The sequence below is a fragment of the Neovison vison genome, chromosome 8 (assembly GCF_020171115.1).
Source record: "Neovison vison isolate M4711 chromosome 8, ASM_NN_V1, whole genome shotgun sequence".
NCBI lineage: Eukaryota > Metazoa > Chordata > Mammalia > Carnivora > Mustelidae > Neogale > Neogale vison.
Genome location: NC_058098.1, coordinates 107,973,709 through 107,990,415, shown reverse-complemented (window position 1 = coordinate 107,990,415; position 16,707 = coordinate 107,973,709). Strand labels below are relative to the sequence as shown.

General features: G+C 50.3%; 1 long non-coding RNA gene across 10 annotated transcripts in view; it reads right to left on the bottom strand.

The window, feature by feature from the left end:
* The window catches only part of LOC122915097, a 146,001-nt gene extending 129,916 nt beyond the window's left edge, over positions 1 to 16,085 (bottom strand). For all 10 annotated transcript variants that reach the window (XR_006385999.1, XR_006386001.1, XR_006386002.1 and 7 more), the window contains exon 1: positions 15,856 to 16,085. This is a non-coding gene — a long non-coding RNA (uncharacterized LOC122915097). The remainder of the gene's footprint in view (positions 1 to 15,855) is intronic.
* Positions 16,086 to 16,707: the final 622 nt, after the last annotated feature.

Below are 16,707 nucleotides of genomic sequence, written 5' to 3'. Positions count from 1 at the left end.
CTCCAGCTCTGAGGATAGGCCTGGCCTGACCATGACAGAGCCCCTTGGGGGTCTCTTGGAGGCTTTATTGTGGGAGCACCTCAACGGTTCTCAATGTTCTGTTCAACCACATAGAGGCCTTTCTCCCCGAAGTTTAAAAATAGAAAAAAGAATATAAGCAGGCAACTTATAAAGGAATAATTATTAGCAGACCACAGCCCTTCTCCTTTAAACCAGCTTCCCTGCAGAACAATCCGCTAATTTATACATTTGTTTTTAAAATCAGCATTTCTGGAGGCGAAGTTTAATCTTTTCCATTTTCTTTCGGTGCACGGTTTATTGAATTTACATCCTAAAACTCCTCAGGGAGGGCAACTTTCTTTTTAAAGATTTTATTTTTAAGTAATCTCTACACCTAATGTGGGGCTTGAACTTCTAACCCCCAGATCAAGAGTCGCGTGCTCCACCGACGGAGCCAGCCAGGCGCCCCAGGGAGGGCAACTGTTAAGTCCACCCTCAAAGGCAGGATTTTCTGAAGGGACGCCAGTTGTGCATGGCTGCAAGAGTAAGGGGACCACAAAAATGGCGCAAAGGGTGCTGTGGGGACTGTACTAGTCTACGTTTTAAAGAAGACTGAATTATGTGATAGGCCGCCCATGCAATTATTACATATTATACAGAGGAAAAACCCTGGAAGGAAACAAGTCGGAATGGGAACAGTAGAGAGCTCTATGGGGAGAAATGGGGTGATTATCTTCTTCCCTGTCTTTTGTTCTGAAGTCCCGACCCTGGTGTCCTGATGGCTGACCTGGCCTGCCACCAGGGTCCCCCAGTGGAATCCTCTGCCTAGGGCAGTCACACAGCACCTCTACCCTTAGGACGCCTTCACCTGGTGCATTTACAGTTTCGTCAGATACTACATTGGGGTAACAGATCAAACCTTCAGTCACATCATGCAGATATAGTTCTGCAAGCCATTCTGCTTGCTTCCAGTAAGGCCCTCAATTTTACAATAAAGGAGGTATTTAAAAAGCTTAAGGCTGATGCTTATAGCAAACAGGCAGCGACCCAGGGGCGCCAGTGACGGGTGTGTCCCCAGCCCAGTCACGAGGGCATCCCAGGCAGCACCCGTGGGAGAAGAGTCTCAACACCTCCCACTGCCCGGAACTACTCCCTGGACCCAGTCCCCGGTCCCCGAGGCACCCTGTGAGCGCACTCAGACGCCGCTCAGAGTCTGGGCTTCTCCGCCTCCTGACTTTGAAGTCAAGGTTTCGTTCTCTTGACGAATACTCATTGCTGAAGGCTACCCTTGCTACTAAAATAACTTTCCATGAAATACTCTTGACTGTAAATGCCCTGACATTATAAGAAATGCTCGTGTTTGTGTGTGGTTATGTCTTGTGTAACCGACGCCACCGGGTTTTCGAGGTGAAAATTGCTCGTTTTTGTCATTTCCAAAACCTGACATTCTTTCACTATAATGTGGCAACTTCTCAGTTCTTTAAACTATTTTTTTCTTTAAATTCTCATGAATTGGCGGTTCCTGTTTTTCTGAACTGCTTGTCAAAGCCATGTTTTGTGTTAGGTTCACAGCCACCCCTGTTCAAGAACTAGGAAACAAGGCAAAAAATCCCCGCAAAAGTGTGACTTCCCAGCCCTCTGGAGCCTCTCTGCTTGCTTTGTAAATTATAATTTGGAGGGATGCAGGTGACCCTTGGAGGAAGGGAAAGGAGCGGGCAAAGGACAATGTGGGTGAAAGTTCCGATCGCCAGGGGAGATCCTGGTGTGAGGTTAGATGGTGCTCTGCTCACGCTTGCTCGCGTGCAGACTGTGGCTCAGCAAACACCCCCCCCATCCTGCCTGGGGACACATCGTGTGGCCCACCACAGCATGGATCCCATCACATATAAAGTTGAAGTGGGTCTTTCTCCTCAACCCTCCCCACCTCCCACCCTTACCCCTTTTCAAAAACCTAATGCGAAGATCAAATTCCACTTTTTGACTTCTGGTTCTACAGTTCAGGAAAGTTAAAACAAAGCGAGAACATTCTATTTGCTTAACTAAAGCAGGACTGCCCAGACACAGGCCGAGCACGGCCACCGCCGACAGGTGGTGGCTAATCCAAGCTGAGCTGGACTCGGGATGGAAAGCTGCTCAGAGCAGCCTCCTTCAGCATCGGGAAGGATGTGCACCGACCGTTTTAGTTTCCTAGAGTTGCCGTAACAAAGGATGATAAACTGAGGGCTCAAACCACAGAAACGTATTATCTCACCGTTCTGCAGATGAGGAGTCTGAGATCAAGGTGTGGCAGGGCCACGCTCCCATTGGAGGCAGCCACAGGAGAATCTGACGGCAACCTCCCTCCCAGCCTCCCTGGTTTGTGGCAGTCCTACTGCCATCCCCACCTGGCCTTCTCCCCGTGCGTATGTCTGTATCCCAATGTCCCCGTCTCATTAGGACACCGCTCGCATTGAAAAAGGGGCCACCCTCTCCACTATGACCTCATCTTCAATCATGTCTACCATGACACCATTTCCAAATAAGGTCTCATTCTGAGTTACTCAAGGGGTAGGGCTTCAACGTATGAGCTCTGGGGAGACACGATTCAGCCCGTAAACACACACAGAGGCCTTGAAGGATGACTCACGAAGTCTGGACTTCCACTCACTTTCTTTGTCATTTTTTCTGCTGGTGTCTTCCCCCAAACTCTTTCCCCCCGAAAATAAATCGCCTTCTTATAAACACATTTGCTTTCCTGTTTGTTGGTGTCGAATTACAGATTGTTTTAGAAGCGTGGCATTCCATACAGCTCAAAATCCTGCTGATGGAAACAGTCCCAGTCGGGAGGTGCCTCTCAGGTGCCAGCCGGCCTCTGGAAGGAGCAGGGCCACCCAGACGGGGCCCAGGCTGTCATGTCTCAGCGCGGATGTCCTGTCTCCCTGGGCTCCGTGCTGCCTTCTGTCCTGCAACCCCATAGGTGCTTTGAGGGTAAACTTCAGGAAGCCCCTCGGGCCCTGGGGCCCACTGTGAGACAGCTGACTGCTGAGAAACCAGCTGGGACTGGCCGGCTGGCTGTCTGGCCTGAACTCTGGCTCCCCCACTCGTTAGTTCTGTGATCACAGCCTCACCTTCCCCCCTGAGAAATGGAGATCCTCACGGAGGGTGATTCCGGGACACCTGGACAAGGGCCAGGCCCAGAGAAGACCCTGAGATGTCAGCCGTGGCCACTTGAGGTGCCTCTGGCCACGGCAAAAGCACGAACTTTCACTTAGGGAGATTTGCTTAGAATAATTCTGAGATGAATTTTTTCTTTTTCAACTCTCAATCTCCACCTCCTCATCCATCTCTATTGTGAATAAAATTTGGTGTCAAGCTGGCTGTGGGGGTCCCGGGCCCTCATGAAGCCCCAGGCATCCAAGTCACCGTTCCCCTTTCTGGCCCTCAGCCAGCTGCCTGATCGCCACCCTGGGTCAGCAGAGTCCTGGGCTGTGCGAGCACATCTCAGCCCACTGCCCTGGACCCTCAGGATAGGCCTGACCGCTCTGGCCTGGAGCTTTACCAGGCACAGAAGCATGTAAACGGTGTCTTCCCTGTGCACCCACCTGTCCCCCAGATGCCCGCACAAGCACAGGACCAGGGTGCAGGAGAAGGGGCAGTGTGGCCAGCCCAGCAGCCAGGAACGCAGGGAGGGAACACCACAGCCCAGTGCTCTCGAGAACACAAAAGTGCTTTAGCAGTAAAAATGATTGTGATGGTTTTTTCAGAAAGTAGGAAAGAAAGGGAAAAGATTCATTCAAATACCAGCTAACATTTGCATAAAGAAATTCTGGACAGATAAGCGATGAAGAGCAGGGTTTCGGTGGGGGGTCAATGGGAACGGGGTAGGAGACGGGGGAGAGCGTGCTTTTCGTCTGACCCCTCATTTACTTTCGCTTTCAAAACTTATTCAAAGAATTAATTAAAGCTGGAAACTCTATTCCTTATTCACATTGACAGACTAAGAGAGACATCCCCAATGCTGAAAAGCATCAGCTGAAGGTCAGTGGCACTTTTGATGAGGGCCCTTTTCCAGGTGAGAACCTCTAGGTGCCCCCGGCAGGACTGCGCTCCCCATGACTACTCACAGAGCTTCCAGCAAGATTCCTTGAGGTTGTGGAAGAGCTGCTCGGGCAGAGGTTTCAAAAAAGTTGACTTCCTTTGCAGGATTTATTTGAAAGATCGGAAAAGGGTTTAATCTGGTTGTGGTCTTGGAAAACAGAATCCCACACAAAGCCCGACATTGGCCAGTTGGGGGTTTGTGGTGTTTGGGGATGAGGCTGGTGAGAATCTGGGTTCTGCCTTGGTCTGTGCTCCCTGAAACTCTTGAGAACTTTAGCCTGCTGGTCTGCAACATGGGCTAAGAGTGTCCAGTCCTCATGGGATGGATGTGGGGATTGAACAAGTTAACAGCTATAAAGCAGCCAGCACACACCAGGCCTACGGAACATGTTCCATAATTATTAGCTTCTCCGTCCCCTACTGCTGTCAGGAGGCCCTTTCAGAATTGAGTTACTACATACAGTTTAAGCAGGATGATTAATCTCCCCTAAGTTTTACACAAGATATAAATTAAAATCTCCAACATGAGAACTGGGGGCCTCCCCTTTACCACCACTACAGCACTGAGCAACCGTAATGATCTTTGGAAGATGCTTGCTCAGAAAGTTCTGGAATTCTTTTTCCTGAAACTTGGAGAACCATTTCCATCTCAGTAAGAAGTCCTTCTCTTGCCACTCACTGGCTATTCATTTTTATAGAGAGCAGTAGAAATGAGAGTTGGAAGATTCTAATAATTTTGGCAAGCAGAAGGCAGGTGGAGGTGGGGTTGGGCTACAAGGAGACTGGGCTCGGTTAAAGGCTATGCAATGACTGGGGGAGGCAGCCATCCAGTCCTCCTTGAGTGACCATTCCTATTCTGTGCAAGTGCCCCCGGGGATGGATGCAGCGGGTGAACACTGAGCAGGCGGGACCCACTACGGGGAGGTAAGACAGTGCCTGGGTGACTCACTTTCTCAGCCGGAACATTCTGGTCTGCAGTCACCACTTGTGCTGCTGGGTGGCAGTCTGTACTCACTCTGCGTCTCTGCTCTCCCTTCCCCAGAGCAGGCACTTCTGGGGACTTCAAAGGGACCGCTGCACAGAGACAGGCGCCCATCTGTCAGGCCGGGCTCAGGGGTGCCTACTTGAAAAGCCTACCAGAAGTGAATCAAATTCATCCAAGCCACAGACCCCGAGGGTGTGACTCTGTATAAGCAACGAAACCAACACTCGCCACCTGAGCGTTCAGATGTTCTAGATGTTTAAGGTGACTGACCGCTAGCATCTGGCATCGGACTGTAGGGTTTGCGAGCCTCACTGAAGGAAAGCTGCCAGTGTTTAAGGAGGGAGGTGGGGAGAATGAGACAGAAAGAGGGTGTCTATCCATTAGCAGAAGTCTGGCTGAGCGCGTAAATCATCAGTACCTGCCCTGTTTGTCCATGGGGTCACACCATACATTTGATTTTGTGATGTGTCTTGTCACCCCCTTCATCTGCAACCATGAAACCTGTGCAGGAAGGGGAGCTGCTGGTGTTCAGTGGGGTGCCCCAGAATGCTTGATGCGGGCAACCCTGAAGACAGGCCCTAGTGGATGCCAGAGGTCTCTGCTCTCTGTCTACACTGAGCCAAACGGTCTTCCGGAGAAGAGGAAAAGGGAGGGACCCCTCTCTAACTTGCAAATGAAGTCAAGCTTCATATTTTATGTTAGGGAGTATTTAGGCTAAATCTAGGAGATTAAACCAAAAGTCAGTACCCAGATGCAAAATGCGGGAGAAGGGGTTTTGCACACATCCCCCACACAAAGAGGCCACGATGTTGGCCAACAGATGGGTGTGTGGATCCCACACCTCAGCCTTGGGTCCAGGACAAGGCAGGTCACTGCGCTCACAGGAAGGGAGACATCAGAAAACTGGGGACCATGACCAGAAGGGCAGCCTGGGGTCAAGGCTGCCAAACACCTAAGCACCCACTTTCGGAAACTACGGGAAGAAGAAGAGCTTGAGCACAGTGCTAACAGCCAGGTGACTAGAAGGGTTCACCGAAAAAGAAGCCAGGGCTTCTGTGATAATTCAGCAGTTTCTGGGACAGAAGAATGGCCCAGTGAATGATAATGAGTGTGCTGAATTATGACCATCGTCGTGACCACGGATATGACTGGATTGCTTCAGGGCGACGTCCAACTTATGGAAGTGCCAGAAAACAGGCTTTGCATTATTGATCTACCGGCTTCTCCACCAGCGCTTTGCAGTGATGGGATGGGCCGTCTCTGGGAGGAGAGGGGGGTTTAAGTACAGATTAAAGGGCCCCTTCTGGGGCTCACCTAGAAGGCCTGCTGGGGTGGGCCGTGTCCTTTGACCCCAAAGAACTCCTGATAGGAAGTGAAGAGTGTCTTTGTAATGGTGATGACCCCGAGTTGGGTTGTTGAGAGCTCCCAGTGTGGGGGTCACCCCACTGCACTGTACAGATGATCAGAGAGGCTTGGTGACTCACTCACCGTCATACAGATCCCTAGGGGGAGCCGGAACCTACTCTAGCTGTCAATCCATACAGGGAGAACAAAGCAAGACACCAGTGCATAAACCGACTCCTTTCAGATCTCCACGCAAGTGGAGGTAACCTCACAGCCCACACCGTGTCCGTAAGGCCCGTCCCTCACCCTGCACCACCGGCAGCCCCTCCAGCAGCCCTTCTAACAACCACATTTGCTTATCACCTGCCTCCAGAGGTCTCAGAAAACACTTGAGGGATACCGAAGGAATAAAGGAAGGAAAAGACAACGGGATCTCTCTCCCCTAGCTCTAGCCTGTACATTTCACGTTCCCCCTGGGCCTGGAGAAAATGGAATGTGGAGGCAGAATGATGGGATTCCTCGGAGTGGACGGACCATGGCTGGGGGGGATCAGGGGGCCCCAGAGAAAGGTGTCTGTGGTCAGAAACACACAGCAAAATTAGGAAGCCCTTCCAGTAACCACAGCCAGTACCACGGAACACTTATGGTGTGCGTCACTTGGCTAAGAATTCTCCACGCGGTGAGCGCTCTCATCCTCAAAACCACCCTCTGTGGCACTTACTCCTCTGTCCCTACTTCTCAAGTCAGGAGATGGAGGCCAGGGGACACTGAGGTTGTGTGGCCAGGAGCTGGGGGAGCGGAGGCAGCTTCCTCGTGGTGGCTCATGGCCTCCATGTGGCCAGACAGTCCGTGGAATAGAGCAAACAGCACAGCGCCTGGGGGCCTGGCTTCAGGGGAGGGACACAGCATGTCCCAGCACCCCATGCCTGTGGAAGGACATCCTTTTGCTGCGCAGTAGAACAGACCGGGGGCATGGGGGAGGAGGGGCCTGGGCCTGGGGCCTGTGCTGGCTGTCCTTCACCCCGTTCAGCTCAGCTCCCTGCGGCTTGTGTGCTTCCTGTCCATTATGGCTGAACATGGTTTAATGCTTCTCCCTTAACAAGCCAAAAGAGTCAAAAGACTCACTTGAAGGATGTGTAGGATGACAATGACAGGGACCAAGCCTGAGGTGTCCCTTGGGCCAATCTCCTCAGTCCCCAGAATGGCTCCACACAAACAAAAATAAGGATGCCTTTCCCCAAACAGGAAAGTTCATGATCAAATACCACAAGCCCAGACAGTCTGTCTGTGGGCGTCTCACCTGAGGCCCTCACGCCCGGAAGAAACCAGCGGACAACTGGCAAGAATATTCTCGGTGTCAGGTGCCCAGCCTGGACCACCTCCTGGGCAGGTCGTTCTGAACACTGGAGGCCCTGACAGTTCGCTTGAGGTTTTATCCCCAGAGAGGGGGATACTGAGGCTTACAGTGGCCCTGCTGGCCAAGATGTGGGAGCCTCACCTGCCTGGCCCAGAAACTCTCCACCCCTCTGACAACTGACTGAGAGCCAGGCTCAACTTGACCTCTTCACCCCAGGGCCACATCTGTTGCCAGGGTGATGGCCCATCTTTCAAAGCTGCCCAGATTAGGAAAACATGCTCTAGATACATGCTTTCTAATATGACAGCCACTGGCCACATGTGACTACGTATATTTAAATTTAAATGAATTGAAATAAAATACACATTCAAATTCCATTTCTTAGTCACATCAGTCACTTTTCAAGTGCTCAGTAGCCACATATGGCTTGTGGCTGCCTAGTGGCCTGGAGAGCACACATTTTTATCATCCCGGAGAGTTCGGTTGAACGGTGCTGTTCTGGAGGCTTTGGAAAGTCAGAAGAAGATAGCATGTGATGTCTGCAGGTCCTCTGAGAGGGCTATGTTTCTGACTCCTCTGCTATCACTGTTCTTTCTTGCCCCCTACCCAGGCCAAGGCCAAGGCTAGGACAGGGGCCCAGGTTAGGAGAGGCCCAGCAGCAGTCGGCAGATAGGATGAGGCCTAGACAGGGTGCCCCCACCAGACGCTCTGCAGCAGCAGGGGCTGGGAGCAGTGGCATATTTCCAGGAGGGGCCCGGGTCAGGGATAGACCACCAGGTCACGCAGGCTCCTCCGGCTGCAGTGGGAGGCCGAGGGGCTCTGGAGCCCCACACCTGCTGGGTCCCAGGTGTTGAACAGCAAAGGTGGCGGCCACCTCAGAGAGCAGACTGCCCCACCCCCGTTGTCTGGCCCCCCGCACCCCTGAGATTGTGTGATGACTCCTGGAGCACTGGGACAAACAAGGGTTCCCGATAATAACAGAACACGCATTTTCCCTCAGCCGGGTTGAGGGGGTAATATAGGGGCAGGGTGAGCTTCAAGAGATTTTGAGAATAAAGGAGTTACATCCTTGATACCTTAGCACTATAGACTGAAATTTGTACCCACTAAACAGATCGGCTAGATGAGTAGAGCAATTATCGGGGAGACGGGAGATGATAGGGAAATGGGCACAAGAGGGACGAATCTGTTCCAAAAATCCTCATCGTCATTTCCCGAGGTGACGTGAATGTCGTAGCTGTTGAGACTCTGCAGCAGGGCGGCCAAGAGTCCCGCGCCCTTCTATGGCTGCTCTCTGCCCTAAATGTTTTCATTTATTTTAAAATCAGAAGAGAAACCAGAATATAATGAAAATGAACATATAATGATCAATCCAGTTTAAATGGCATTCATCTTTATATCGCGACAGTCAGGATATGTCCTTACATGAGGAAGGAGCCACAAAGGCTAAGCACCTGGAGTCCATAAAATTCACTATACGCAGCCTTGAACTATTGCTCCTCATACCAGAGGCATAAAAGGCAGCTCCACACAAAGGGAACTGATGTCTCAACAGACCCTCCTAGTTGACCTGCAGATTGAATTTCAGCAGTGATGTCTCATACCTCCCTCTGCATCAATCAGGTCAACCCACTCCAAAAATAGGCACATCTCCAGGCAAAACACCTAGTCTCCCAAAGCCCTGGGACCATTTGCCTGCTCTGCCATCCTTAGCATTGCCTTTCTTTCTCCATGTTGTCTTGTGTTTTCAAGAAGGCTGCTGGAGGTCCAGCCATCACCTTTGCATTCCACACAGGAAGACAGAGGGAAGTGGAGGACAAAAGGTTAAGCCTCTTAGATGTCAGGCTCCTGCAAGGAGCTTTCCTAAAATCTCCATCTCCCATTGCAGCCTATGTGTTTCATTGGCCAGCCATCCGTCTATGTGAATTTTCCCTCTGCAGTGGCATAAATGTATCACGTAATGTAAAGGAGCTGGAGAAGGAAGAAGGATGAACAAGGCTCTGAGAGGGTACAAAGCAAACACAGAAGGGGACTCAGTCCACGGCAGAATGACGACAGCATACACCCCCTGCTGAAAAAAATCCATCCTGTCTTATGTATCCTCACGACCCTGGTTGTGCCACCAGGTAATGGGGTCATGTGAATGGAGGGTATGACCGGTTCACCTTCTCTGGCCTTTGATCAGGTTGAATTATGTGAATAAACTCCACTTCCTTGGAGCTGAAACTCTTCTCCTTCTGCCATTCTGCTCTTTACTGGAACACTGCCGAACCTTGGAGGCCCAGTCTGGAGGAAGCCCAGTCTGGTATCCTCGGGGCTGTAAGGGTGTGGTCCTGACTCCTGAGCTGACTCTGGAAAAGCTGGCTACAACAGACGGGTGAGTCATGAACCCAGACATAGCTGAGATTCCTGGTATGTGCTCTTTGGGGGAAAGAATGCTAAGCTTGGACTGCTTTCCTTCGAGGCAGGAGGTGCTATAGGATGTAAGGCTCCCCGCCTCCCTGCACCCGTCCCCTGGGGCACTTACAATGGCCTGATGTTATTGGGCTCATGTCTATTTCACCAGAAAGACAGAAATAGGAAAGAGCTGGTCTGCCAGCTCACCTCCACATCCCTGGGTCAAAGAACCCGACGGTTGGGTTCAAAAAGAAGCTCCTCTCCTTACTGAGAGTTGATCTAGCGGGCTCCTTAGAAGGGGTAGAAGGGCTCCCCTAGCCCTTCTGCATCCCAGCTTCCTCGTCTGAATGATGGGGATGGTAATGATAACCTGCCACACAGTTCTGGGAGGACTAAATAAAGTCATCTTTGCAAAGCATCCAGAAGAGTGCTTGGCCCTAAGCGAGCATTCAGTAAACAAAGGAGTGTTTGGATTTTCATTATTTTATTGGGTAAATGTGAAGTATTTCCTGATGCATGAATGAAAGGAAATCTTCTTTGACTATTAATACCAAAATCAAACAAGTGATTTCTGTCCCTTTGAACATCCTCCTCCAAGTTGCCCTTGAAGTCAGTCTCCTCCTCTGAGTTCTGATGAGAGCAATGTGGTTATTTTACAAAGTAGACTCTGACCCCAGAGGAGCTAAGTGACTTGTCCTGGGCCTAGTCATGGGACCAAGAATGCTGTAGAACATAAATCCAGCTGTCTTCAGGAGCACTCTGTCGTGGAGGCTGCTTGTTGCCTTTCCTACCTCCATTTTCCTCTACTTCTTGTGTCATCAACAACTCCTGTGTTGTCAGAGGCAGCAATGTACCTAGCTAAGAAACTGCATTCCCCAGGCTGCTTTACAGATACGGTGGCCAATAAAAGAGGCATAAAGAGTTACTTGGGGGTTCTAGGAAAACTGTTGAAAGAAGACTGACGATGCTTAGCTTTCTGTGACCTACTTTGCTCCTTCCTCCTGTGTGGAATGCAGAGGTGATGGCTGGAGCTCCAGCAGCATTATTAAAACCATAAGACAATTTTAAGGAAGGGAGCCACTGCTAAGGGACGCAGAGAAGAGAGATGAATGAACTGGCTGCCCATTGACCTTTGCCCTGGACAGCCTGCTTCCAATCTTTTTCCGTCTGAGAGAAAGTAAGCCTGGTGGTTGCTGGAGGGCTGCTATTTTGTAAAGTTTTCCCTTATATTTGCCTAAATTGATAGAAACCCAGGCATTCCTCACACTCTACAAATGATTTGTCCAGGGAAAATGATACATTTATGCCTTTGATAAAAATTCCAGTATTTGAAGTATGATACAGTTTTGAAAGGGCAGCATACAGGGAAAGGCTAAAAGCCTCCTTGGCAGAAAACCTTCCTTGCAAGGTAATAGATCCTAAAAACAAAGGATAAGCAGGAAAACCGCAATGGATAAGATTTGCTACCGCCATTAGCTTTTTTCTAGTATAGAAAATGCAAGAAAACTGGGTGTTTCTCTCTCTCTCTTTTTAATCAGAGGAATCATCTGAGACCAAACAAGCCTCCCCACCACTCCTCCTTCCTGTGGGCCCAACTTCCTTCTGATCCACTGCTGGCTTCCCCTCGCCTGAGCTCTGCGGTCTAACCAGAACCCTCCAGACGTTGGGAGGTGCCCAAGGTCTGTCCCCCCAGCACTGGGCCAAACCCATGACTGCCCTGCTGCGGCACTGGGAGCAGAGATGGTCCTCTGGGCTTGGGGACAGGTAGCAGCTGCAGGACAAAAGTGCCCACCAAGTGGCACCATTTGTAATGGACCAACATGACCCAGCCATGCTCAGCGTGCAAAGCCTCGACTTCCAGAAAGGCCATGTATAAAGCCCCCGAGGCCTTATGTCCGCAGTGCGGTTATCAGAGAAGGCTGACTGGATGAAGGGACTCAGGTGGCCCTTCTCGTGGACCCCTGCAGGAAGTGTGTGAATTCGGCTTCTGGGGCACTGCACGATCTTGGATATCTTCAGAATTGGCAAGGAAAGGTCATGTTCTATTCGGTCTTGTTTTAGTTTTAAGTTTATCTTACTTAATATTTTCAATATGAGTCAGCTCCATGTACTGAACTGATTCTCAAACAGCTAGAAGGGGACTGGAACTGCCTTTAGACAGGAAGCCTGGGTACGGCATCCAGCTGCTTCCACCCTGGGAGCAGGTCTAAGGCCAGCGGTCCTGGATTCTCGGGACGGGGGCCCCAATCTGCTGGATTACAGACAGCACCCTTGGGAGCCCTGGCTTTTCCTGACTCTCCTCTCCTGATGGAGGTAAAGGCGCCCTCCTCAGAACAGCTGCCCTGCCTGATTCACCTGCCCAGGATGAGTGCACCTTGAATAAGTCGAGCAACCGGCTGTGGTTCCTATCTTACAGGGTGGGTATGTGTGTGCTTCGTGGGCAGGGGGCTAAAGGAAATGCACAGAAAGTTACTATCATGTGGTTGGGCTGAAGGCAAGGGGAGCTGTCCTCACTGTGATGATGCTGACGTTAAGAGATGATGGCCACGAGGACGGCAACATCTAGTATCCTGTGTTTTCCTGGACAGAACCATGAAGCATTTCCCATTTACCTAATTAATAGATGTCCTGCAAACGGAGAACGTGACACAGATGGGAACTCGCTACAGGAGCACGAGAGCCCATTTTTTGTGGGGGCCCAGGCTGGGACAGAACGGTGTCCGGGTGTATGTCTGAGTCAGTGACTGTGTGCTTAACAACTGTAACCCATGTGCTCATCGTCACTGATCTTAACAAGGACCCAAGAGGCTGGTACTCTTATCAATTCCATTTTACAATGAAGAAGGCAAGACACCAAGAAGCTTAGTAACTTGCCCGACATGGGGGTGAGCTCTGCTTATGGCAACCAGTGGTGGCACACCAGTCAGGCACCACAAAAATCCTCTTGGCAGGAGGTAATGAAAGCCCGAGTGCTGATGAATGGGGATGCTGATGAATGGTGTGGAGGGGGAGACAGGGCCCGCAAGCAACAGGCCGGTCTGGAAGCTGAAGGCACCATGACAATAGGGCACTGGGCCATTTCCGAGTGTCATCAAACTGTCAGCATTTTCTTCTTGCTGCAGGTGTCCTTTTAAAATATCTGCTCAGTTTCTCTTGTAGATTGTTTCCCTTTTTACTCCCTGCTTGCATCCTCACTTAGAATCAGCATCTTCTGGTAGTCGGAAAATATGACAGAGCAGCAAATCATATTAATGAATGCTCTATTTTCAGACCTGCCCAGAGCCTTATTTCTGGCCTTTTTAAATGACTCTCCTGATTATAAAAGTGATCATATCAGTTTGCCACAGACTTATTTCTCATGGGTAAGCGGTAAATTGACTTCCAGCGTTCATACAACTGCCCGAATTCTACATGAAAGAATACAATCAACATCTAGGATAAAATCAACCGCCTCAAAACTACTTCCCAACGGCGCTTATCCAGGGAATTTGGAGACTCAGGACCTAGTGACGAACATAGTTGACACCTGGAATGTTCTCTGAAATGGGGACAAGAGAGAATGCTCATGTGCCCAAGCCACTGAGGCACTGCTTAGGGCATTTTGCCTAATGGGGCTCTTCTCTCCAGGAAGATGGCATTTCTCCGAGCACTTACAAAGATCACTCACCAAGAGAGACAGACTGGGCTGGGCTCCCACCTCAGAAACCCCTGTCATCTGCCTTGCTGAGGCCCCAAGTTGATCCCGAGAATCTCAGCCTTGGAACACCAACTGATTACACTGAAATTACAAGATCTTGCTTGGGAAAGTCATGCCACTAACTCAGGGGCCGCAAGCCCAGATGCCTTCAGAGTCAAGGTAAGAAGGGAAGTGGATAGAGGTAACATCAAGGGGCTCTCTTGTGTGTCCAGACCCTGTTGGAAGTCTGGAAGCTGATGCTAAGTCTCTGAGCTTCCCCAGTGGCCCTCCGAGGTAGGCAGAAACCACAGTCTGGAAGCCCAAGGCTACCAGAGCCTTGCAACATTAGGGTTCAATAGAGCCCATGATCCAAAGAATAGGTAACCCATAGTCATCTGAATACAAAAAAAAAAAAAGAAGCAAAACAACAACAACAATAAAACCCCCCAAAAACCCCCAAACAGCCACTGATCCTGGGCAGGCCAACAGAATCTGAGGGGGTTGGACATGGATTCAAACAGAACTGCATTCGTTTTTTGAGCCTCCTGCCTGCAACTCCAGCTTTTTTTTAATTTTCTTAACATTTTTCTCGGTTTATAAGAAGAGTCAGGTTCAAGGGAAGATTTCTCCCTTGGAATCCTGCTCTCTGAGGTTAAGGTGACACCCCACCCCACCCCGCCCCAAACCCTTCCCTGCTCCGTGACGGGCGCAGAAGGCCAGCTTCAAAGCTCAAGCTATCACGTGTCCCTGCTCCCACTCCATCCTTCAGCAGGTGTGATGACATGGGGACACGGGATGCAGCCCTAACCCTGGGCCATCCCAGCCCTTCATAAACTCTGGATTTGTAACTTAACAAATTAGAGACTCAGCCAGGTCTGTCAAGGCTGACCCTAAAAAATCAACATCAGCCGAAGGGGAGGGTCCTGGCAGAGGGACCCCTTAGCAAAGCTAAGTCCCCCACAAGAGCTGGGACTGAAGAGGAGGGGGTCGCCACACAAGGGAGGCACCCAGAGTTGATTTTAACCAAAGACCTAACAGCCAGATCGTCCTGGAGGGGCCGGCCAGCCACCGTGCTGGGCTCGGGGGCAGATCACTTGCTCTCTTAGAGCTGCTCCAATTTTAGAAATTGGGTGCTGACTCATTATTAACCCAGAAAGCCCACACACTCAAATGACTCTACTGAAAAAGCTCCCTGTCATACCCTGCTTACTGGTGTGCAGTTTTTTAAGCAAATTCAAAAAATGTTTATCACGAGGTATTTATGACATTTTAACCGTTTCATTTACAGTAACTAGAATGACATTTAAAAAAAATGTTTCCTGTATTTTACTTGACTGTAAAGCTAAGCCTCATCAGAATAGTAACAGGTTGAGAAACACATTATCAAGGTCATATCAGGCCTCAAGGACTCAACAACCCAATCCTCACCTCCCCTGCTGGCCCCAAGCCCCCGGACCCCCACATATTTTCTTTCTGACTTTATCACGGTTTGTGCCATTGAATCACAAGCAAAAAGAAAAGACATAAAATAAGTTCCCAGAATCATTCATAGGCTCATAGAGAAGGAAGCCCAAATGCTGCCTCTCTACTATATATTCTTGCACTAAAAACTGGGCAGCTCAGACCACGCGGCCAGAAACTTCTCAGGGGCTGTCTTCCCTCCACCTCTGAGAAGCGGAAGCCAGCCCAACCTCAGCACCCCTGGGTTAGCACCCACTCACCCACCTCCATCTCTGAATTTCTCCATGGCTCCAGAGACAAGACTGGAACAGCTTATTTTCCAGCCCAGCACCCCTGTCTCTCCTGGGATAACACAGTGCACGACGAGTATCAACCTGCTCCCCATTAACCGCGGAGACAAGCACCCTACAACACAGTGGTTCTGGGGGTGGGGGCAGAGATTAGGGGTGCTCCAAGTCTCGAATGCGGTATCCCCTCCAAGATGCAACAGCTTTAACCCATCCGAGACTCAGGGGCAGACGCTAGAAATGATCATAAAAATGAGAGACACGGACTCACCGGGGAGAAGCGGCTGGCTCCACCTTCCCGCCGGCGGAGCTGCGGAGGACTGAGGCGCACGCTGGCTCAGCCACAGCCTGCCTGGAATGCCAGTCCGCCGCCTGAGCAGCCTGCTGTCACGACTTCCCTCCATTCCCCATCACGTCCACATGGCTGAGACCAAGAAAAAAGAAAGAAAGAAAGAAGGAAGGAAAGAAAGAAAGAAATTAAGAGAGGGAAAAAAAGAAAGAAAAGAAAGAAAAAAGAGGGAAAAAGAAGAAGAAAAAGAAAAAAAAAGGGCGCACACCTCAGTCTCTGTTCTCATTGGAACGAGATGACTCATGCTGACTCACAGCCACCACTTCCTCTCCGACATTCTCTTCATACTTGTGAGCTGGGCTGGTCCTGTTCCCAGGGTCTCTGCAGCCCTTCCTGGAAGAACAGCCTTCTGACCCTGGCAAAGCCACCCCAGCGCTGACCTCATGTGGAGCCCCTGGGAGCGCCTACACAGGGGAAATGCTTTATTTAAGAGACATGAGCCACAGGACAATAAAATGCACGAATCCCATGCGCATTTGAATTTCAAATACACACTGCAATTCTGTAATATCTTGCAAAGCTCCTATGAACCGCTCGCTTGTTTCAAGGCATTACAGGCAAGGGAAGAGAATGGAACAAGGTCTCATTCTTCAAGGAGGTCGGGTCTACTCTTGCCCTGGCGAGACTGAGTGCAGAGCATGTCTTCTGCATGCCTTCCTCTGACATAACAGATCATGGGATCTGAAATCTAGATCTCTTCAAAGCTGTTTGTGAGGAGGGCGTGGGCTTTGCTTCAGGGATTCAGTGACTTCCAAAATCTTTTCCATCCATCTT